The 25,585-nt window shown below is 40.5% G+C and overlaps 1 long non-coding RNA gene across 1 annotated transcript in view; it reads left to right on the forward strand.

The window, feature by feature from the left end:
- LOC123480540 (uncharacterized) overlaps nt 1–25,585 on the forward strand; it is a 164,460-nt gene that overhangs the window by 102,601 nt on the left and 36,274 nt on the right. The window lies entirely within an intron of this gene.

Genomic DNA, 25,585 nt, shown 5'->3' on the forward strand with positions numbered 1-25,585 from the left:
AAGTAAGTGTAGAACTCTTGCCTTTGGGAATTCACTGAGTCTCAATAAGCTCTTCTAATGCAGGGTCTGAGCCCTGGCTCCTGGACTGTCCTCAGGATTGCTGAAGTCAGGTGCACAGATGCAGCTACTTACTTGCTGAGCCCTTGTGCTATGATGGGAACCATGCCAGTCACTTGGGAGATAAACACACATGTGTATTGTGTGAACCGATTCTCTGCCTTTCTGGAGTTCTCTCTCTGGTAGGTGGGATAGATGGATTAAAAGGTTAGACTATAACACTAAATTTTAAGTACTTTATTAGAAGTTTCAAGAAGATATCTTAAAGAGAGCATTCATTGAGCTTCTAACATATGCCTAGGTAAATTAATAGTGTGATTTACTTGTTGTGCTTGGAAAATCAGCACCAGCTTGTGAACACGGCTATGGGGTTGCAGGATATAACCCCATGGGAGTAAGCTGGCCCCACATGGCTGTTGTCTAATTAGGGTTTGGGAATACATTCCTTAGTCATTTGAGCCCTTTCACAAACTTCACAGGGTGAGATGGGGTAGGGTGGTTATCAGGGACAGGTGGCTAAAATTTCATTATCTCATCACTACATTTCAAGGTAAACTGCCATTTTGGCAAACATCCTTTCCTTTACTCAAAGTAAAGTTGGAGGAGGCAGACTTGGCTGGGATCTAAGTAGTAGGCAAAGCACGTGTTTGTATGAAGATGGTAAAGGAAGTGCAAACTCATTGAATAGCTTTGTCTGTTTGCAGTGAGTTTCGATCAAAGATGTTTTTCTCTTTTTGTCTAGAGGAGAATCTTACTGTGTGAATAGCCTTTGAATGGCCTGGGAAGCCAGACCTGCAGTTTTGAGGCTGGTTTTAGGTCCTTCTTACTGGGACGGACTGGCCAGCTGGGAAGCCTATGATCTCCTCTGCCATGTACAAAAGCACCAAACCAGAGGGCTAAAATGGTGGTACATGAACATCTTTATATGTAGTCACTCCCTGTTTCTTTGGAGGGGAGGATGAGGTTCAATGTCTTGTCAAAGCAATTTGTTCTCACACATAGAATCCATACAAGATTCCCTTCTATGTATTTGGAGATTGAAGATGAATATGTCACTTTCTCTAGTCAAAAAAACAGGCTGGTCACAGAGATGGCAAAAAACAAGTAAGTCTATTCCAATGAATGTATAAGGTATTTTGATCACCTAAGAGAACAGTTGGTTTTTCTGTGGTCTGTGTTTGGGGAGGAGGTAGTCAGAGAAAGTCAGAGAGGAGATGGCATTAGTGCTGGAAGGGTAAATGAGCAGAGACTCCCAGCCAATGGCATCTTGGGAAGAGAGGCAGTAACAGAAGGGCTGGAAACTGGTAATGCCTAAACAGGACGCAAGGAAGCAGCTTTATGTCGGGAATTCAGTTTTAAGAAATGAATTCAGTGTTTAGAGGCATGAACTTAGACTGTTGGACTAGAAGAGGCCTCATTGGGGTCATTCATCTGGCCTCTACATGAACAAGTAGGGGAACTATTTGGGGATCTGAGAGGTGGTGGCTACATACTCATCAGGAGGTCTTGGGCCCGTGCTGCGATACGAAACATTACTTACAGTGCTTTCCCCAATATAGTTACTGCCTTTAGCTTCTCTCTCACATCGTCAGCCCCGTTATTATTACTCATGCATGAAGAGAGCAAAGATTTAAAATATATCTTATTGTTCGTGAATAGCAACACCGTTAGCAAAGTAGGACAGGGCAAAACCTGCCTTCTTAAGCCACAGACACTGCACACAAAATCCAAGGCTGGTTTCAGCTCTACTGTGGTTTCTTTAGGGAGGATTATGCTGAGTGAAATGCAATTCAAGACGTGTTTATTGAATCCATACTATGTGCAAAGTCCAGAGGAAATCAGACCCTCCATTTCAGGACCTGCATGGAAGTTGCTATGACTTCTTGTTTATGTTGGGGCAGCCTTGACCATTCTGTGGGTGCTTTGCACTACAGTACCACGGAGAATGATGCTTATCACAGTATGCTATGTCTGTAGAAGTACATGAGCTGCAAATCTTGGAATTTCTGTGAAGTGAATGTGGGTTAAACAATGACAGACTTTTGTGCATGCCTGGCTCATATCTGAGGGGACTTTGTCCACACTGGGTGCTGTCAGATGTTATGAGTGGTTCATTTCAGACAGAGCTGGTAGTGGTTCTTTTTCCAACCTCAGGGACACTGTCAAGTAGTGCTCTCTGGGTTTTCATCAAATGCAGCTCATGTTGCCCATGCCACCATTGCTGAACATGCAGGAATCAGCGGCATTTGGTCTGTTAATTGTCTGAATTATTTTCTATTTGTTTCTAATATGTTTGGGTACCATTGTAGGAACTCAGCTCTCTGTTCTTTCAACTGATCCTTGGTGCTACTCTGTTTTTCTTGAGGATGTTGCTTAGAATGCCAATAGTATAGTGTTGAAACCAAAGACCACCAGGGACACACTTGGAGTGAAAACAAGAAGTTAGGTTTATTGAGCTTGCTGTAGTGAGGAGAATGAACTGGAGAGAAGAATGCACAGGAGGGCCCTCTGACAGGGTTCAGGTTTGTGTTGGATGATTCCAAGGAGGATTCAGGGATTAGGATAAATTCTGGATTGGATAATGTCAAGAAGCAGCAGTGATTAGGTGACTGGGTATCTTAACACGTTTTATCAAAGGGATTGGTGGAGTCAAGCTAGGCCAGGAGTTGTTGTTAGAAGAGAAAATAGCAGTATCTTGTGTTAGAAGAGGGGATGTTTGTCATTGTTGAGGTGGCAGAATGGCCTTGTCTCTGTCTTGTTCCAAACCCAGCTGCTGTGTGATCTTGTCTGAGCACTGTTTATATTTGTTGTGTGTGTTCAGTTGGGAGCAGCACTGTCTCGCTGCCGGCAGGGCCATTTTTCATGTTCTCAGTAGCTTCCGCACTTGTAAAATGAGAGGACTGCCTGAGATTAGAGGTTTTCAGACTATATTCTGCAAAGGTCTAGAGTTCTGTGGAGGAGCCTTGGGGGTCACCATAGGCGCCATGGGGAGGTAGAGTGGGCGGGGCTCCTGGTGCTTCGACCCCTCTTCAGCAGAGCAACTATGCTGTTCCCACTTTATATTTTGGGATAACACGTTAAACTGAGTTTTTAACAAAGATTTCTTTGCTAAAGAAGACCTTGAAAACTGCTGAACAGTATAAGCTCTAAGGTCTTTATTGCTTCATGACCCAAAGAAATATAACAACTAGTACCAAATACAGAGCTAATTGGGTTCAGTAGCCTAGTTTTGAACCTCAGCTCTGCCACCAACTTCAGAAGTTTGCTTTTTAAATTTATTTTCCCCAGTGTCAGGATTCCAGCATGCCATGTCTAAATAGCTGATGGGGTAGACATACCGGAAGTGCATTTGAATGAGAATCCCAGAAACCTCATGAAAAAGATTGCATTAAAAAATAAGACTTATTTAAGTTTGGCTCAATAGTGTGGGAAGACGAGAATGAGAGAAAATTCGAAATGGGACCCACTTTTACCATCCAGTGCATAAGGTCTGGGGAATCATGGATTTCATATTCTTTCATGATTGACCAATTGTGTAATAGGACAGATTTGGCACAAATTAAACTAGATTCTTATTTATTATATAATTCTTTTGGTGATAACTATGCTCCTATTAATTTTATGAGACTCATCCTTGCATATTTATATTATTAGCTACTTGTTTATTAGATTTTATTTTTCTCTTTACCTCATCTGTGGCAATGTGGCTGTTGCTTTTTGTTTTATATACCACATATGAGCGAAACCACACAGCTCTTGATTTTTATTTCTATTTATTTTTTGTCCTTCTTTTGTTTTTATTTTTAAGTTGTTTTCAAAATTAATTTTATTAGGGTGACATTGGTTAGTAGGATCATATAGGTTTTATGTGTACACTCTGTGATGCCAGATCTGCATATCGACAGCTCTGTGTGCCCACCACCTCCAGTCAAACTGTCTTCCGTCACCATGTGTTCGTCCCCCACCACCCCATACCGCCTCACCCCCTTCCCTCTGGCAACCACCGCATTGCCCTCTGTGCCCACCAGTTTCTGTCTTATATCCCACATATGAGTGAAATCATATAGTTCTTAGTTTTTTCCTGAATGACTTATTTCACTTAGCATAATCTCAAAGTCCATCAATGTGGCTCTTGATTTTTAAATCATTAAAAAATCAAAAGAAGAATAATACGAGATGTTAAAGTTGTTTAAAACTCCAATTCCAATGTCTATAAATAAGGTTTGATTAAAACACAGACAGACTGATTCATTTCCGTATTATTTATTGCTGTTTTGTGTTACAATGACAGAACTGAGTAGTTGGAAAAGAAACCTGATAACTTGAAAAGGCTGAAATATTTACTATCTGGCCCTTTATGGAAAGTTTGCCAACACTTGGTCTATATGACTGTGTTGCACAAGTAAAAATTTAAGAATTGCTCTTAATAAGTGATCTCTTGAATTTGTGACTGCTTCCTGATGAATACTTATTTATCCTAATTTTTTGGGAGGGTGTCTATTTGAGAATCAGCATACTTTGTCTTATAAACAGCATCAGAGAGGGTTTAAAAATTCTTTCCACATTTTTCAATTATTACATTGATCTTTACTCTTTTAATGAAAAAGCCTCATAGTCGGTAAACATAGTTTTCTCCATGTTTCTACCTGTGGATGTTTTATATATAGCCAGTTTTATGTGTATTAATTAGCCTCTGGAGTACTTGGACTTAAAGACATTCATGTCCTAGTAAGGAACACATGCAAGAAAGACTGAATGCGAGAATACAAAGTTCTAGGGGGACCGTGGTGATAATTTGTCAGCAAGTAGAGACCTGCAAAATGCTGCTACTTGATATTTCAGGGAACTGCTGGCGTTGCAGTGGCCATTGCAGGAGGGGTAGAATCTGTAGTAACTGGGCAGAAAATGCCTATTTCTTTCTACAGTACTTCTCAGGTCACTAAAGAAAGGAATGAATTAATCTTTGGTTCAGGGTAAATGTAGAGAAGAGAATCTAAGTTCTCTAGGAGCAAGGCAAGTGCTGTGTGTTATGAGATACCAGGAGTTCACAAGGAGACAACAAAACTTCCAGATGAAAACCCCTCCCCAGGGATAAGGAATTCAAAATCAAGGGGCATGTTTTGCATTTGCAGGCCCATTCAGTCTATTTTCCCTAGCTGTGCTTGTTGCTTACTGTGGAATATGGGTTGATACAGTGATATGAGCACAGAGATCACCAGCCTCTTATAGAAAACTCTATGGACCCCATAGTGTTGGCAGAAAGAAGGGAGGAGATGGCATGACGTCTGAAGACCAGTTCAAGGGTATAAAGTTCGAGGGGTGTCCAACCTTTTGGCATCTCTGGGCCACACTAGAAGAAGAAGAGTTGTCATGGGCCACACATTAAATACATTGCGACATGTAATCACAGAAGAATCTCATAATGTTTTAAGTAAATTTATGATTTTGTGTTGGGCCTGTAGGCTGCAGGTTGGATACCACTGTCCGATCTTTGTCAGTTACATTCTACTCTTCAAGGCACAATCTTTCACAGTATTCATCTCCTTCCTCCATCTCATGTCACCTCCAAACACCTCTAAAAACTCCAGTGAGTAAGAGACTTCTGTCCTGTGAGCCTGATGACCAGTATCCTGACACTGGTTCTGTGAGTTCCACCTTCCTAAGCTTGCCCCAACCTGGCAATTTTGACCATCTGGCTGATCAAGTGAATATAGTGTCCTTCCTATTGGTCATCAACTTTGTAGTAAGTAGACTATATTTTCAGTACAATTGCTGCAGAAATTTTTTAGCATTTGCCTTTCCACTGAAGAAATGTGGATTTTCACACTATCCAGTTCACCTTCACAGAAGAGTGGACTTAAATCAAGAAAGTTGTGAGAATCTTTGCCACATTCTCTTTTAGTGACATATACTAATCACAGGCATGAAGACACTGTGACCTGTTGTATAAGTTTAGTCTGTTTCCTGATCTCATCATTAACATGGGTTTGTTTGTTACTAGAAATTTCTAAGGAAAAGAAACTATGAAAATAAAATCACAGGCCCTGGCTGGTGTGGCTCAGTGGATTGAGTGCAGGCCTGTGAACCAAAGCATCGCCAGTTCAATTCCCAGTCAGGGTACATGCCTGGGTTGTAGGCCATGTCCTCAGTAGGGGGTGTGCTAGAGGCTACGGCTCATTGATGTTTCACTCCCCCTCTTCTCCTTCCCTTCCCCTCCCTCTAAAAAAATACATAAGTAAAATCTAAAAAAAAAAAAAAGAAATAGAATAAACTCTAGGGAAATATTTATCTTATCACAGAATAGGGAGGGTGTTTCTAAGCACAAACGTTATGGCAAAGGAGAAAGCCATAAAAAATCTAACTTATTTTAGAATAGAGTTTCTTAACTTCAGCATTGTTCACATTTTGGGCTAGATAATTCTTAGCCGGGAGGCTGAGCATTGTAGGATGTTTAGCAGCATCCCTGGCCTCCACTCATGAGATGCTAGTGGTACCCCTCCCATCATGACAACCAGTGAAATGGAACAGATGTTGCCAGCTGTTGCCAAACGTTCCTCAGAGGGAAAAATCACCACTGGTTGGGAACCGCTGTTCGAGAATGATTGTTTTGGATGCAGGGGGTACTAGGGCCCTCTTAAAATCAAGTCAAAGGGGCTTATTTATGCCTACATGAAGCCTTGTGTTGGAAATATAAAATTTCAAGGGATCAAAGCAGATAAAGGAACTGTCTCCAGTCTCTATTTCTGGGGTAGGGTTTGTGGGGTTTCTTTCAGGGAAGTACTGCCTCAGTTCTCACACCCAACTGTCCTTTGTCTTCTCTCTACTCACTGGCTTCTTCTTTTTATTTCCTTTCTGATTCTGTCTCCCTTCTGCTTGCATATTCCTTGAGCTTGCCAGCTCTTTCTATGGAATTGATTCCTCTCAGATCCTGCCCTGCTGCTGTCTATAAGAGAGAGGAATTTAGCTGCCCACGATAACCACATCTCTGCCATTATACCAGGCTCCATGACAGGCTTAGGCTGCAGATCACCTGGTAGAGAAACTGTTCTTGGGTTGGATGCAAACTCCTCATGCACCAGTCGTGACCAGGAAGGACGACGTCACTTGGTGTAATGCGGTGCTTGGCAGTGGGAGCAATGGACTGGTGACTCATTCCAAAGGCAGTGTGCATGGGTGGTGCTGAATGAGATCTCTAGACTAAATAGAAATTAAAACAATTCTATCAAAAAATAATCCCATAAGCATAACTAATCTGCATGAGGTAAACTGGATAGAAAATTCAATATGAAGCATGGGATTATTATTAAGAGTGATTTTTAAAATCACAGCATGAAGATGATAATGTACAAAGGGCAGAAACAAGTCACAAAACAAGAACTACAGTGGCAACAAATATTTGAAAAAATATCACACAAAGTATAAAACAAATGCCAATTATTACAAAGCAAATACAAGGTTTTGCCTTCCAAATTAGTCAAGAATTAGAAATGATAAATTTTGATCTAATGTTGGTGAAAAATTAACAAAATTATCATTCTGGCACCAAGAGGAAAGTTACTGATGTTAGTGAAAATCAGTTCACCGTAATCTGGCAATATAGATCAAAGCGCACCAAAGTGTTCATACTTTTTGAGTCAGTAGTTACCACCCAGGAATTTACCCTCAGTAACTATTCAGAAAAGTGAGTAAAGATTTATATATGAAGATTTAATGTTCAGAACAAATTTTAATAAAATATGAGAATTAACTTAAATATCGAAAAGGGGATTGATTAAAGTTATCTTCAAAACATATTTAATGACATGAGATATGCTCAGAATGCTCTGTTTAGTAAAATTAACAGGTTACAAAGTTACTTCAAGTATTTAACTTTTGCATATATTTATAGGTACATACACAGAATTAAAGCTAGGAGGAAATATTTCTAATATTTAACAATGGTTGTCTATAGTTGATAGAATGAATGGTTTTTTATCTTTTTAAAACTTTTCTGTGTCTTCTAAACTTTCTAAAACAAGCTCATTACTTACGGATATAAAAGCACGCTGCTTGCAAATGGTCAGTGTGAAGATGACTCACAGGCTGTGTTGTACGAGGCCTCTCACAGTGCGAATTTGCCACACTCCAGGGTCCAGCCTTTCAGATTGAGAAATCCATTTTTTTTCCAGCTCACTAAATGCAAAAAAATTTCTTAGGGCAGACTCACATTAACTAAGCTTACGGAGACTGACATCTGCAACCAGAATGCCAATGAATTAAGTTGCAATAAGAAAACTGTAGAGAAAACTAGACACATGTCCTCGGGCTAACGTATTTCATCTTTGTAGCTTATTGTAAGGGAAGCCAATTATAAACAGTATTTTGTGAACAGGAGATCAGAACTAGGAGTGTTAATTATAAGATCTTAATGTTCTACTTCAGCAGGTTTTAATTGCATGAGGCAGCCTGGGCTACAGCAGAGAGAGACTTGCCCCCGGGGCCAGATAAGTCGAGTCCTCCCATGCTGACCGAGATAGACTGGGAATTACCAAATTTGCCTCAACTTTTTTAGAATCATGGTCACCTTAGTTCTTTAATTATGTCTGGTGTTTCAGGTGGGCTTCACATTGGCACATGTACACATCTCCACACATTCTAAAGTAAGAATCGGGTCTCAGGGGAGTTAATAAAGGATACAGAACTTAGCTAAAGGGAGAGGCCCCACGCGACCAGAGCACACTCTGCTTCAACCCAACTCTCCGGGACCTTAGAGACCCCAGTGGGAGGGGATACACACGTACACACTCTCTTGTGTCACCATTTTCAATATATCACTTTCAAATTTAAGGACTGTGTTGTAAACACAAGGCTCTCCTGCTCCTTGGCTTAGATGCAGTCGCGACCTGCCAGGCCAATCCTCATGAAGCACGCACTACCTGGGCATCCTGATCTTAGCTTTCCAGGGCTCCAGTCCTCAAATTTATTGATAAGTCAATAGAAACTATGAAATAGGATGAAAAATGAACTCACTTGCCTTTCAACCTTCCCCTTCCCTGCCCCACTAGAGAAGATTATGGGTTGGTCCAATCGGTTTGTTCCCTCCCTCCATGGGGATCTGCATAGACATTCAAGCTATTGGGGAATTTTACTGCCAAAACTGAAGAAAAGAGAAAGGGGAAAGGATAGAATGGGCAGGAGTTAAGGCCTGGGGTGGGGTTTTGTAAGGAGTTTGGGGAGGAAAGGGGACAAAAGTTCTGGAGTAATTGTGATGTGAAGGGAAGTGCCACAGAGAAACTAGCCTCCTTTGTGGCATTTAAGAAATGCCAAAAAACTTGAATTTTTCTGAAGTTACTTTTTTGTCTGCAGATTGATTTCCTTGGAGATGTTACTGTTCTGAGCTCTAGACCATGTAAAACATTGTTTTGTTTACATTTTATTAGTTTCTGGTTAATTATGTGTACCTGGTAAAACTTTCTGTAGAAAAAAATGAAAAGCAGGCCTCCCCCCTCCCATCTCTGACCATGAGTTCCCCGGTTCTCTGTCCCTGGTGTAACGTCATCATCAGTTATCTTTACACTTCCAGAAATGGTCTATGCAGAGAGAAGCACATGCGTGCAAGTAACCTCTTGTTTTTTAAAAAAATTAAAGTATTATGCTCACAGTTCAAAACTCTGCTTTTTAGTGTAAAAACATACCTAAAATGTTCCCTATTAATATACATGTATGTATATAAATCTGCCTCATTTTTAAACATTAATCATGCCTTTATAAGCATCATAGCTGAATGAATGAGAAGTGTTATGTCATAAGCCATGGCCACATTTCGGTGCAGTATCTTACTAGAGATTTCTGCCAAGTGATCCTGGCTGGCTCACTTGCTGTTCTGGGGTCCTCACTGGATTTCTGCTCATTTCAGGTAGACGCAGTCTGGTGGGAAGGCCGATGTAGTGACAGAAATGAGATACACTCTGTGCAGTAGAGTACAGCCATCAGAGAAAGGAAACATGAGGAAGAAGGGAGAGATACCACCGTCCCAGTACCCTTTACTGATATCAAGTTTGGGGGAATTTTACCCAAATCTCACTTTAGGTCTCTCCCAGACCCAGACTCTGCACAGCCCAGAGAGTCTTTGGATTACACAAAACTCTTCACCATCAAGAAGCTCATTGCACATCATAGAATGCAAGTTTTGTATATTAGCTTGGTAACCCTCACAATAACAATTTTACTTTAAAGTACCATTCCTTGTATTTGTTCGTACACATGATGGAGGGCTGCTGTTTTTCATATTCTCCAGGTAAAATGAAATGGTTTTCTCAAGCGTGTCTAGATAACCACGGAGACAAACTGAGTTATCACTGTTCCCGATGTCCTCACTGGACACTGCCTTTTACAGTGGCTGTTTGAGCTTCAAGCCTATGAGACCCACATGCAAAAACCAGTGATGTTTCTTTTAATATCCGTGGTAGGACTTGGGCAGTTTTTCAATTATAGTTGGGGGAAAAGAAGAAAATTACAAGACCAGAGAGATGAAACAGATTTCCCATAAAACATTTTTATTTATTTATTCAGGATTTTCTCATCTCCCTTCGTGGTCGAGATCTCCCTCTTTCCCACCACTTCAGCTGAGAAAGTAATTATAGACAACTCCAAAGAGCATATAAATGCTTCCCAAACCAATTCCTGTTATAAATGAGCCTTTCAGAAGTAAGAGCTTTGTAGCAGTTTTAGAAATCTCTGAACCTGGCTGGGATGTCAGGGCCAAGGATTTGATCTATAAAAGTTTCCTAAACAGCTCCATAGAAATTGTAGCCATGTGTTTACAACTTTAAAATGCATGTTTGAATTGAGATAAACCTGGCATCTGATGCATATGCCATGAATGCATATGCTGCATTCTCTCACAAATGCTAATTTACTTTAAGGAGGAAGCAAGTTCAATATGGTGGGGTCTCCATGTTTCATTTTAGCAAACTGCCTGGAAGTGATGCTGTGATTTTAAAATGTTCTTTTGTCTCATTCTGTACCACGTTTCCACAGGTGGGCTGTCTCAGTGACTGTCACATGGATGACTTTCCTTCTTTGCGCTTGACTGTGCTGATTCTTCTGATTACAAGAGAAGGATATTTTGGGACAACCAGAGTCAGGAAATAGCCAAAGGGTTTCACTCACCTTTTGTTTCCTATCAAATAACCTGTCACGTTATCTTTGGATATTATCTGCTCTGTGGGATAATGCCTTGTCCAACTACTTCCTCTGAACTCAGAACATTGTGTAAGTACTTCTGGGTTTGAGCTGGCTTGTGTATTGGTGTTCACACTGGGGTTTTGTCTGCAGCTTATTTTGGGGACTTAAGCCTTTGTAGGGACAACAAGACAGCTACCCCAGCAAAGATGGAGGAACATTCGGACCCTGTTCACCTTCCTTAGGTCTGACATATACCCAATCATTACTTTCCTTTGCCTTCTATAGAAATAAGTTTTCCATCCATATTTTTAGATATTTCTGCTCATCTATGTAAATATCAAATGAGCAGAATTTCAAGCCCCAATACTTTGCAGGTTTTAATATTTTCTTTTCTTGGAGCAGATATGTATCATATATATTGTTACATATTTTATATCTCTATAGATTTTGAAGATGTATAGCAACCTTGGCAGTGCCAAGGGACTAGGGTCCAACCTGCTTCTGTGAGAAGGAGACATCATTTCAAGATAGGGCCAAGGATCAGGAACCCCATTTAGGAAAGTGTACAAAGACTCTCCTTGTATACAGGTTAATTCTCTAAAAATCCACCCTGTAATGATAGGAGGCAAGAAGGATTTCAGAGATGCACTGAGCTGAGTATACCTCAGGCAGTCTTGGTCTGATTCACAGGGACTTGTTGGCTGGGTATAGCATAGTGTGTTTTAGAATAGGTATATTAATAGAAAATTTGAGGTATAAGGCCAGCAGATCAGGAGATGAATTAATACTCGTAGTTCCCAAAGGAGGGGCATTCTATAACATAGAGGGCCACATAGGGAGGCACAGGGGCTAGTCAGGAGGCAGAAGAAGAGGTGGAAACTGAGGGCAAGAGCTTTTACTGTAGTTTCCTCAGAAGGGGCAGGTGAAGCAGGCTTAGCATCATCTAGTTTGAATAATTTCAGTGGCTTTGGGGTGTAGGTGCGGTCTGCAGTTGTGTGGTGTCTGGCTGTAGGGTAATTGGGGCAGGTGGATAGTGGCTCAGAGTGAGAGTCTGAGAGAGGAGATGGGTGGGGGTGTACACTCTGGATTGGTTGGTTTGTGTTTGGACTTCCCCTAGGAAGGTGGTCTCAGGTGACAAGGGGGGCAGGAAGCCAAGGCCTGGTGACTCAAACACATTGTCGTGTTATATGGAGCAAGGCGTGTCTTACATGTGCACATAGGGCAGCTATTAAAGCATCAAGTGTACAGAAGCTAGAAACATGGTTAATACAAATGACTAAAAGCACAGAGTTACAGTCAAGCTGCCTGAGTGTGAATCTTGGCTCCCCATTACATACTGGCCTTGTGACATTGGGCACATTTCATGACTTATTTCATTTAATCTTCGTAGCCCCTCAAGGGTGCAGGTACTATTACCAGTCCCATTTTGCATGAAGGATTACTGAGGCTTGGCGAGGGTAGTGTGTGGTAATGCTCAGGGAGGTATCTGGCACCTGGTGTCAAATATTTACTACTATAATTATTACTACTAATATCATTATTGGTATTTTGTGGGGATCTAAGCTAGTTGGAGTCCACCTGTTACACACCTGATGGACAAACTTGGAGCTACTGCAGTCTGGAAATTGGGATCACTAGGTCAAGTCAATACTATTTTTGGCAGGGAATGCCCTACTACGTAACAAAGAATCTGCAAACCTTTCTCTGGAGCAAGTAAGTGACACAGTGAGTGGAACCGTCTGGAACTACCCGCCTCCAGGGGATCATTGGTTCACTGGCCCCAGATTCCTCAGGCCATGATAATTCACTGGGGGAGGCTCTTCTGAGAAGCTTTTCTCAGTGACCTCTGCCTGGGAATGGCATGAACTTCCTTTTCATTTGTCCACTGTCCAAAGCAAGTCTTAACAAAAGCAACAATAAAGTCTCAAGTGAAGCTTCTAGAGCACAAGGCCTGTTAAACCGTGGCCCTGAGACACAATGAATGGAACAGGTGCACATTCATCATGGTGAGTGGATAAGCTGAGCCTGAGACAAATATGGATCAAGTGGGTACAGAATCCGAATGTAGAATTTGGGGTATGAATCTTAATTTGAATGCCAGACCTAGCCTATCCTCGGCCTTTGTCCTTATCAGGCTCCCCTGGAAGGCTTGGAAGGATTTTCACTCAAGTTCCAAGTTCTGAAATCCTTCTTGTCTTGCTAAATTGAGATTCGCATGAAGAATCTTCGGCCACTCAGGAAACAGAGCCTTTCTGAGCAAAACTTCTAGTAACTTTATTTTCTTCTCTAACCATCCTCTTGGTCACTATTGTTTTTTGGCATCAAAGATACTTTTTTGTTTCCTGGACATATCACTTGCTCAACTAATCAAACATGCATGTATGAGCCTGACTGCTGGCGCAGGAGATCGCACTTCAGTGTCGTTCAGTTGGATTGTTGGGTTCGATGGTGGCAAGAAGTGGGTGTGAGGATGGCATTTTCAGTAGAAATCGCTGAAGCAGTTTGGGAAACTTGCATTCCTGTCTTCAAACAGTGCACGCTAAACCCTCCTCTGCACAAGTGCACAGATATCAGTGTGAGGGACTCTGTGAGGACTGCTCTTCGATAACAATGTTTCACTGATCTGATTACAAGGAATTCTTGACAGTGAGTAATCAGGACAATAGATATTGTTTCCAGCAACTACCCGTGTAGTAATCACTCTTCCTGATGAAAGTACCAGATTGTTCTGCCAGCCAGTGAGCTAGGCTCTGTGGAAATAGAACATACATTTATTTTGCAAAAATGTAAGTTAAGGGCAGTCAGTAACACCCCTGATTTCATTTCCTCCACAGCAGTGTTTTAAACAAGGGCCCCCTCCTCCCAACTCCCAGTTCCTGGGGAGGAATTTTTCAACCTAGTTCTTCAGAAGGCTTAAAAAGAAGCAATGAGCCAAAAACAGACCCAACATCCTTTCTTTACAGAGCACACAAATGGATCTTTGTACCTAGTGTATAAATTTATTATTGACTTATGGAGGCCATTAGTTCGGAGAAATAATCTGTGACAATTCCTTTGGACATAGGATGCCTTCTTGTCTTGCTAAAATGGAAATGCTTGAAACCCCTTGGCCAAGACTTCAGAACAAATCTCTTTTAATATTCACAAACCTGGGTTGAAGTTCAAGTTCTACCATAGCTAGGCTGGTTGGACTCTGGTAAGCCTGACTGGAGACTAAATTTCTCTTTTTATTAAGACTTGCTTTAGAAGAGTGGACAAGTTAAAGGAAAGTACATTCAGTTCTCAGGGCCTATTCCTTCACCAGCATCAGTTTAACTTAAACACTAAAAAAGTCATCATATTTATTCTAGAAAAATTGGAAAGGTCAAGGAACAGAAATAAGGTAGGTACTAAAAGGTAAACAGAGTTCTACCACTCAGAAACACCAATCTTAGAAACTGATGATTAATTTTTCCCCCTTCTCTTCCTCCAGACTTCATTCTCTCTCTCCCTCACTCCTTTCTTTCCTTTTATCTATTTGTCTGTTTGTCGAGCCATCCTTCCATCCACTCATCCACACACTGACTCACACATTCAGGGGAATTGTGCTATGCATCAGGCTGTATAATTTGTTTCCTCTTCGTAACGACGTTCCTGAATGTCTTCCTGTGTCACCGTTGAGGGTTATCTTCTTGTCTCTGGACAGGAAGATCTGGACAATCCAATGCAATTTAGTCATCAACTAATTTTTAAATTAGTTTATAGATACTTCAGTAATATAAAACTTTTATTGTTAATATTTTGGTATTTGTCTTTATCCTTTTTCCTTTTAAAGGAAAAAAGTAAACCTACCTTAGTCTCCAGCTCATATCTTCTAATTTTTCATAATGAATATTTTTCACGTTTCCTGGCTATGCAATTCCTGGACATTCAGTAACAAGAAGGAGTAACTCCCATGTAAACTGGGGTTTAAGTATGCTAGAGACCCTTCGTTCAGTCATATTGCGTGACAATGTTATTTAAACCTCTTCCTGATATGTAAACTTTATGGTTTGTGCCTATTCTCTCAGAAGACTCTGTCTTCTCAAATTCTGGAGAGCCAGCATCCCATGTTCTACAGTAATGGAAACCTCACAGGTTGTACCCAGGCCTTTTCACTTTATCAAAGTAAGGTGTTTTTTTTTCTTTTTAAATCCTCATCTGAGGAGATAGATATCGGGTTGGCCAAAAAGTCCATTTAGCTTTTTTCTGTAAAATAAGACACATTTTTCACTTTCACCAATAACTTTATTGATCTGGATATTTTGAGTATTTTATCTCTCTCCTGTGTGGTATAATGTCTATTGTTCTTTATTAATGTGTTGATTAGATCACTGTCAGCTTCAACTGGTCTACCTGACCGTGGAGCGTTGTCCAGTGAGAAATCTCTAGCACGAAACTTCGCAAACCACTTTTGACATGTTCAATCAGTCACAGCACCTTCGCCATGCACTGGCCAAAATTTTTTTTGTGTTTCAGTTGCATTTTTACTTTTCTTGAAATAATAAAGCATAATATGTCAAAATGTTGTGTATTTTCTTCCATCTTCAATATTAAAATGGCTACACAAATATTCACCAATTTTGATTACTTTTTTAAAATGCACACTGATATGTCAGCTGTGACAATATAATCTAACAAAATTGTTTTAAATGAAGTTAAAGACACTAAGTGCTATCTTATAGAAAAAAACCAAATGGACCTTTTGGCTAACCCAAAATATATATTTTTTAGAAAAAGAGGAAGGGAGAAAGAGGGAGAAACATTGACGTGAGAGAGAAATATCTTTGTTGTCTCCTGTACACACTCTGACTGGGAATTGAACCTGCCACCTAGGTATGTCCCCAGACCAGAGATCAAACCCACAATGTTTTGGTGTATGGGACGACACTTCAACCAACTGAGCCACCAGATCATGGCTCAAAACGAGTTTTTAATAGATTTTTGTGCCATATTTAAAAATATGTATATTTCCCCTTGGTAAAAAGTAATACATGTTTTTTGAAGAATATTTAGAAAATATAGAAAAGTATGAAGAAAAAATACAGAGATAAGTTCATTGCTTTATATAATTATACTGCACACCCAGTTATTTTTTAAATGTAATTTTATAATAAAAATTCAGATAGTATAATAATGACAAGTAAGTTCTTTTCCATTCTTTACTTTTAGACTTTCTCCACAGAGGGTAACCTCTGTCAAAATGCTTGTGCTTGTATATATTTACCTATTTAATTACAAATTCTTTTTTAAATTTTTTAATTTTAATTTTAATTTTTAAAAAAATTTTCTCAGTTGAGTTTTTTTTAATGTATTTATTGATTATGCTATTACAGTTGTCCCATTCCCCCCCCAACTCCACTCCATCCTGCCCACCCCCTCCCTCCCACATTCCCCACTATAGTTCATGTCCATGGGTCATATTTATAAGTTCTTTGGCTTCTACATTTCCTATACTATTCTTACCCTCCCCCTGTCTATTTTCCACCTATCATCTATGCTACTTATTCTCTGTACCTTTACCCCCCTCTCCCCCTCCCACTCCCCTATTGACAACCCTCCATGTGATTTCCATCTCTATGGTTCTGTTCCTGTTCTAGTTGTTTGCCTAGTTTGCTCTTGTTTTTGTTTTAGGTGTGGTCGTTAATAACTGTGAGTTTGCTGTCATTTTTACTGTTCATATTTTTGATCTTCTTTTTCTGAGGTAACTCCCTTTTTTTTTTTTTGGTGTAAAGTTATTTATTTATTTATTTATTTATTTTTTATTGTTATTCAATTATAGTTGTATGCCTTTTCTCCCCATCCCTCCACCCCACCCCAGGTGAACCCACCTCCCTCCCCCCTCTCCACCCTCCCCCTTGGATTTGTCCATGTGTCCTTTATAGTAGTTCCTGTAATCCACTCTACCCACTGTCCCCGCCCCCACCCCCCCACCCCCCACCCCCACCCTGGCTATTGTTAGATTGTTCTTAACTTCAATGTCTCTGGTTATATTTTGTTTGCTTTTTTTCCTTCTATTGCTTATGTTCCAGTTAAAGGTGAGATCATATGGTATTTGTCCCTCACTTTCCTGGCTTATTTCACTTAGCATAATGCTCTCCAGTTTCATCCATGCTGTTGCAAAGGGTATAAGCTCCTTCTTTCTCTCTGCTGTGTAGAATTCCATTGTGTAAATATACCATAGTTTTTGGATCCACTCGTTTGCTGATGGGCACTTCGGTTGCTTCCAGTACTTGGCTATTGTAAATTGTGCTGCTATGAACATTGGGGTGCACAGATTCTTTTGGATTGGTGTTTCAGTGTTCTTAGGGTATAATCCCAGCAGCAGAATTACTGGGTCAAAGGGCAGTTCCATTTTTAGTTTTCTGAGGAAATTCCATATTGTTTTCCACAGTGGCCTCACCAGTCTGCATTCCCACCAACAGTGCACGAGGGTTCCCTTTTCTCCACATCCTCTCCAACATTTGTTTGTGGATTTGTTTATGTTGGCCATTCTGACTGGTGTGAGATGATACCTCATTGTGGTTTTAATTTGCATCTCTCTGATGGCTAGTGATGCTGAGCATCTTTTCATATGTCTCTGGGCCTTCTGTATGTCTTCCTTGGAGAAGTGTCTGTTCAAGTCCTTTGCCCATTTTTTAATTGGGTTGTTTGTCTTCCTGGAGTGGAGTTGTGTGAGTTCTTTATATATTTTGGAGATCAGGCCCTTGTCTGAGGTATCATTGGCAAATATGTTTTCCCATATTGTTGGTTCTCTTTGTAATTTGGTGCTGTTTTCTTTAGCCATGCAGAAGCTTTTTATTTTGATGAGGTCCCATTTGTTTATTCTTTCCTTTATGTCCCTTGCTTTAGGGGATGTGTCTGTGAGGATGTTGCTGCGTGGAATGTCTGAGATTTTCCTGCCAATGTTTTCCTCAAGGACTTTTATGGTGTTACAGCTTATATTTAAGTCTTTTATCCATCTTGAGTTTATTTTTGTGTATGGTGTAAGTTGGTGATCGAGTTTCATTTTTTTGCACGTAGCTGTCCAGATCTCCCAACACCATCTGTTGAAGAGACTGTTTTTGCTCCATTTTATGCTCCTGCCTCCTTTGTCAAATATTAATTGATCGTATAGATTTGAGTTTATTTCTGGGCTCTCTATTCTGTTCCATTGGTCTATGTGCCTGTTTTTATGCCAGTACCAGGCTGTTTTGATTACAGTGGCCTTGTAATACAGTTTGATATCAGGTATTGTGATCCCTCCTGCTTTGTTCTTCTTTCTCAAAATTGCTGCTGCTATTCGAGGTCGTTTATGGTTCCATATGAATTTCTGCAATGTTTGTTCTATATCTGTGAAATATGTCATGGGTACTCTAATAGGGATTGCATTGAATCTATAAATTGCTTTGGGTAGTATGGCCATTTTGATGATGTTAATTCTTCCAATCCATGAACATGGTACATGCTTCCATTTGTTTGTATCTTCCTTAATTTCTTTCTTCAGTGTTGTGTAGTTTTCTGAGTACAGGTCTTTTACCTCCTTGGTTAGGTTTATTCCTAGGTACTTTATTTTTCTTGTTGCTATATCAAATGGGATTTTTTTCCTGATTTGTGTTTCTGCAGTTTCGTTGTTGGTGTACAGGAATGCCTTTGATTTCTGGGTATTGACTCTGTATCCAGCTATTTTGCCAAATTCATTTATTAGGTCGAGTAGATTTTAAGTGGAGTCTATAGGGTTTTCCATGTACACTATCATGTCGTCTGCAAACAGTGACAGTTTCATTTCCTCCCTTCCAATTTGGATGCCTTTTATTGCTTTTTCTTGTCTGATTGCTGTGGCTAGGACTTCCAATACTATGTTGAATAGGAGTGGTGAGAGAGGGCATCCTTGTCTTGTTCCTGATCTTAGTGGGAAAGCTCTAAGTTTTTGTCCATTGAGTGTGATGTTGGCTGCAGGTCTCTCATATATGGCCTTTATTATGTTGAGGAATGCTCCCTCTATTCCCACTTTGCTGAGTGTTTTTATCAGAAATGGGTGCTGTATCTTATCGAACGCTTTTTCCGCATCTATTGATATGATCATGTGATTTTTGTCTTTGCTGTTGTTGATGTGATGTATTATGTTTATTGATTTGCGAATATTGTACCATCCTTGCATCCCTGGGATGAATCCCACTTAGTCATGGTGGATGATCTTTTTAATATATTGCTGGATGCGGTTTGCTAATATTTTGTTGAGAATTTTAGCGTCTATGTTCATCAGCGATATTGGCCTGAAGTTTTCTTTCTTTGTTGTGTCTTTATCTGGTTTTGGGATTAGGATGATGTTGGCTTCATAAAAAGAGTTTGGGAGTCTTCCATCAGTTTGGATTTTTTTGAATAGTCTGTGAAGGATAGGGGTTAGTTCTTCCTTAAATGCTTTGTAGAAATCTCCTGTGAAACCATCTGGTCCAGGGCTTTTGTGTGATGGGAGTTTCTTGATGACTGCTTCAATTTCCTTTGCTGATATTGGTCTGTTCAGGTTTTCTGCTTCTTCTTCAGTCAGTTTTGGAAGATTATATTTTTCTAGAAATGTGTCCATTTCATCTAGGTTTTCAAATTTCTTAGCATATAGGTCTTCATAGTAATTTCTTACGATCCTTTGTATTTCTGTGGTATCAGTTGTAATCTCTCCACTTTCATTTCTAATTCTGTTTATTTGGATCCTCTCTCTTTTCTTCTTGATAAGCCTACTTAAAGGCTTGTCGATTTTGTTTATCTTTTCAAAGAACCAGCTTCTGGATTCATTGATCCTTACAATTGTGCTTTTAGTCTCTATGTCATTTAGTTCTGCTCTGATCTTGGTTATTTCCTTCCTTCTGCTTGCTCTGGGCTGTCTTTGTTGTTGTTCCTCCAGTTCTTGTAGGCATAGGGTTAGGTTGTTTGTGTGAACTGTTTCTAACTTCTTAAGGTAGGCCTGTATTGTTATGAACTTCCCTCTCAGGACTGCCTTTGCTGTGTCCCATAGGTTTTGGGTTGTTGTGAGATCGTTTTCATTTGTTTCCAGGAAGTTTTTGATTTCTTCCCTAATCTCGTTCTTGACCCATTCATTGTTTAATAGCATGCTATTCAGTCTCCATGATTTTGAGTGTTTTGGGTTTTTACCCTTGGGGTTGGTTTCTAGTTTCAGACCCTTGTGGTCAGAGAAGATGCTTGATATGATTTCAATTTTCTTGAATTTGTTGAGGCTTGCTTTGTGTCCTATCATGTGGTCTATCTTTGAAAAAGTTCCATGGACACTTGAAAAGAATGTGTATTTTGCTTCTTTGGGATGAAAAGCTCTGTATATATCAGTTAAGTCCATTTCCTCTAGGGTATTGTTAAGTGACACAATATCTTTGTTGATCTTTTGTTTGGAAGACCTGTCCATTTTTGATAGTGGGGTGTTAAAATCCCCTACTATAATTGTGTTGCTGTCAATATCTTTCTTGAAATCCTCCAAGATTTTCTTTATGTATTTGGGTGCTCCTATGTTGGGAGCATATATATTTATAATGTTTATGTCTTCTTGGTGGATTCTTCCTTTGAGTATTATGAAGTGACCTTCTGGGTCTCTCTTTATGGCCCTTCTTTGGAAGTCTATTTTGTCTGATATGAGTATTGCTTCCCCTGCTTTTTTTTCCTGTCCGTTTGCTTGGAGAATTTGTTTCCAGCCCTTCACTTTCAGTCTGTGTAAGTCTTTTGTCCTGAGATGGGTTTCTTGTAGGCAGCATATGTGTGGGTCATGTTTTCTTATCCATTCATCTGTTCTATGTCTTTTGATTGGAGCATTTAATCCATTTACGTTTAAGGTTATTATCGATAGGTAGTTATTCATTGCCATTATTTCCTACCTGTGTTCCTCTGTCTTTCTCTTTTCCTTCCTTTCCTTAAAGCAGTCCCTTTAGCATCTCTTGCAGAGCTGGTTTGGTGGAGCTGTATTCTTTTAGACTTCTTTTGTCTGGGAAGCTCTTTATTTGGTCTTCTATCTTGATTGAGAGCCTTGCTGGGTAAAGTAGTCTTGGTTGCAGGCCTCTGGTTCTCATTACTTGGAATATTTTTTGCCATTCTCTTCTGGCTTGGAGCGTTTCCATTGAGAAGTCAGTTGCTAACCTTATTGGGGCTCCCTTGTATGTTACTTCCTTTTTCTCCCTTGCTGCCTTTAAGATCCTCTCTTTGTCTTGGAAATTTGCCATTTTAATTATGATGTGTCTTGCAGTGGGTCTCTTTGGGTTCCTCTTGTTTGGGACTCTCTGTGATTCCTGGATTTGGGTGACTTTTTCTCTCCTCAGATTAGGGAAATTTTCCATCATTACTTTTTCAAACAGGTTTTCTATCCCTTGCTCTTCTTCCTCTCCTTCTGGTATTCCTATTATACGGATATTGTTACGTTTCATGTTGTCCTGCATTTCCCTTATTGCCTCTTCATTCTTTCTGAGCCTCTTTTCCTTTTCTTGCTCCTTCTGGGTGTTTTTTTCTACTTTATCCTCCAGCTCGCTGATCCGAGCCTCTGCTTCATCAAGTCTGCTTTTAATTCCTTCTACTGTGTTCTTCAATTCAGAAATTGTATTCTTCATTTCCTCTTGGCTCTTGTTGATATTTTCTATTTCCTTTTTCATGTTGATATAGTTTGCAGTGAGTTCATTGTAGTTTCCTTGTAGTTTCTGGTAGTTCTCTTTGAGCTCAGAGAGCTCAGTGAGCTTCCTGATGACCATTGCTTTGAACTCAGTATCTGATAGTTGACTTGCCTCTTTTTCGGTTAGTATTCTTTCTGAGACTTCCTCCTTTCCTTTCATTTGGGAATTGTTTCTTTGTCTTCCCATTGTTTGTGAGGCTCTTCTTGTTGGCCTCTGCTTCTTAAATTGCTTTGTTCTGATTCCCTGGGTTTATGATATGAACTTCTATGGTAGAATGCCAATGGGATTCGGTGGTGCTGTCTCCTTACTCTCCTGTGCTCACTGGTCTTGAGCTGACGTTTATGTGTTTAACACGGTCTAACTCTAGTCTTTTCAGCACTCCAGGCTTTGTTGTCTCACCATCAGATCTTTCAATGTCCTCTATCTTTGGTCTCTGATCTTCGTATATGCTGGAATACTGTTGGCTGTTCGCTCTGCTCCTCAGATCAGCTAGGTATTTCCCTGGCATTGAGGGGAAGTGGATTCTGCTCCCACCTATATTGCCGCCATCTTCCGCCATCACTCAGCAGTCCCTCAGGTAACTCCCTTTAACATTTCATATAATAAGGGCTTGGTGATGATGAACTCCTTTAACTTGACCTTATCTGAGAAGCACTTTATCTTCCCTTCCATTCTAAATGATAGCTTTGCTGGATACAGTAATCTTGGATGTAGGTCCTTGCCTTTCATGACTTGGAATACTTCTTGCCAGCCCCTTCTTGCCTGTAAGGCCTCTTTGGAGAAATCAGCTGACAGTATTATGGGAAGTCCTTTGTAGGTAACTGTGTCCTTTTCTCTTGCTGCGTCTAAGATTCTCTCCTTCTGTTTCATCTTGGCTAATGTAATTATGATGTGCCTTGGTGTGCTCCTCCTTGGGTCCAGCTTCCTTGGGACTCTCTGAGCTTCTTGGACTTCCTGGAAGTCTATTTCCTTTGCCAGATTAGGGAAGTTCTCCTTCATTATTTGTTCAAATAAGTTTTCAATTTTTTGTTCTTCCTCTTCTCCTTCTGGCACCCCTATAATTCAGATGTTGCAACGTTTCAAGATGTCCTGGAGGTTCCTAAGCCTCTCCTCATTTTTCCAAATTCTTGTTTCTTCATTCTTTTCTGGTTGGATGTTTCTTTCTTCCTTCTGGTCCACACCGTTGATTTGAGTCCCAGTTTCTTTTGCATCACTATTGGTTCCCTGTACATTTTCCTTTGTTTCTCTTAGCATAGGCTTCATTTTTTTCATCTGGTTTTCGAACAAATTCAACCAATTCTGTGAGCGTCTTGATAACCAGTGTTTTGAACTGTGCATCTGATAGGTTGGCTATCTCTTCCTCACTTAGTTGTATTTTTTCTGGAGCTTTGACGTATTCTGTCATTTGGGCCTTTTTTTTTTTGTCTTGGCACGACTGTTACTTAAAGCGGCAAAGCCTTAGGTATTCCCCGGGGTGGGGTAACGCTGGTCTCTGCGCTGTGACGCTGTACATGAGGGAGGGGCTGAGAGGGAGCAATGGCGCCTGCTCCACTCTCCACCGGGCCTCAATCCTTCACTCCGCTACCCACAATCAAACTGGGCCCCTCTGGTGCTGGTTCCCGAGTGGGTGGGCTTGTGCACGCCCTAGGCTCCTATGGGTCTCTCCAACGACCTCTCCTATGAGGCTGGAAGTCTCTCCTGCGGCCGCCCCAGCCCCCATGGGCGTTTTCAATCAGAGGTTTCAGGCTTTATTTCCCCGTGCTGGAGCCCTGGGTTGCGCAGTCTGCTTCGCTCCCCGGTTTATCCAGTTTATCTGTGCGTGAGTGTGGGGTCGCGGGGTGCTACCCGCAGCTCTGCCTGCCCCATTCTCCGCCACTCTGAGTCTGGCCCTCTCGGATTATCTGTGCAGGAATGCGGGCCGCCGGGTCTGCTAGTGGTCAGACTCCCTGCGCCGTTTATCCCACACTCCGCCAGTCTTGGTCCCACCACGGCCACTCGAGTCCTCTCCACCCTGGTGCCCGTCTCCACCCCCCCTACTGGTCTGGATGAACGTTTATTTTTTATCTACTTGGTGTCGGACTTCCTTGCCATTTGACTTTCTGTCAGTTCTGGTTGTGCGAGGAGGCGCAGACTTCCTGGACTCATGACTTAGTAACTTTATTTCATGAATGCATACCAGGTCTAATTACAAATTCTTTAAAGACAACTTTAATGGCTTCATATTCAGGCAGGCATTTAGTGCAGGTGATGGCAACTTTCTTCTACTATTATCTGATTGGTAGTCATTCAGTTTGCTTCTAAGGTTTATTATAGTACATCCTTAAAATATATAGGGGCCAAGTCCTAGGGTCTTTGCAAATTCCAATTCTGCAGGGACCTCCGAGTTGAGAATCAAAGCACAAAAAGACTTGGCTTTCCATTTTCGTAATCTCATAACGACGGTTTTAGCTTGAAAAGAAAAAAGCTTATGAATGTATTGTCCGTATGATTTTTGGTCATTTAAACACAATCCAGAACTGGCAACCAACCTGTCTTTTCTTCTGTGTTCAAAAGAAAATTGTTCACTACACTTTTTATTCAAATCCCCAAAACTATTTCACTATAAATTTACTAAGGAGCCAGGTTACCTTCCGTAGCCTGCAATTCAGTGTTTGAAATTGTAAAATGGAAAATTACAGCAATTGCTCCGAAAGTTTCAAGTTACTATTACTATCCCTGTGCATGGTCCTCAGACAGTTTGGCCAGTGTTGAGTCTTGTCTCCATCTTTGTTTGAATTCATAAAATGTGACATTATAAATCCAGAAATTAAACAGCATTGCTAATACAGAACTACTTCTGGAGGCAGTACATGAATGCTAATTATCATCCTTAAAATGATCCCCCAGACACCACACACTTTCTGAAATAGCTCTGTTACAATAAACACATCTGCAAATCATCCTTTTATGGATGTGTGCACACATTTCCAATGGTGTGTAAGATGTAGGGAGTAAGAACAATCACTTCCACTCTTCCTCAGACCTTCCTGGCCACCAGGGAGAACTCAGGTAGTTCTGGTGAATGTATAGTGTCTGCATTTTTGTTATTTTATTATGGGTAAGAGGTGGACTCATGACTTAGTAACTTTATTTCATGAATGCATACCAGGTCCTTATCTGAATAAAAGTTTGACTTACGCAGGGGGCTTGTCTTTGGCGCAGGTGGAATTGGGGTCTCCCACATGATTCCATTTGAAGCTGAGGAGGGCCCCAAGCTCTGTTTTACCCATCTCCTCAAATTCATGAAGTCCTGAAGTTAGGGGCACATTCCTTGGATAAAGGAGCTATCAACATAGGTGACTTCTTTTAAAATGGATTTACCGTGCAAGATGAGATTTAAAATACAGATCTGTATCTTGGAATACAGATAGCTAGGTAAGAGAGAATTGTATGGGACACTACATTAACCTATTGGAAATAGGAAATTGGAATCAGTATAAATAAATCTACAAAGAAATATATAATTGACTGAAAGTGACTCTTACCCTAGATTCTATTGCCTTAAAGATGCTGAGGTAGAATGAGGCTTCAATGGCAAGAGCTTTGTGCTCTAACTATTTCTGCCTTGTGTTTGGAAGGAGGAAGCTGTGGCGTTCAGGCCAGTTTTTGGCTGTGCAAGGCCTATATCCTTTGGCAATGGATTAATAGTCTATTTTAAAATAGAAATT

Source organism: Desmodus rotundus, chromosome 7 (genome assembly GCF_022682495.2).
Source record: "Desmodus rotundus isolate HL8 chromosome 7, HLdesRot8A.1, whole genome shotgun sequence".
Taxonomy (NCBI): Eukaryota; Metazoa; Chordata; class Mammalia; order Chiroptera; family Phyllostomidae; genus Desmodus; species Desmodus rotundus.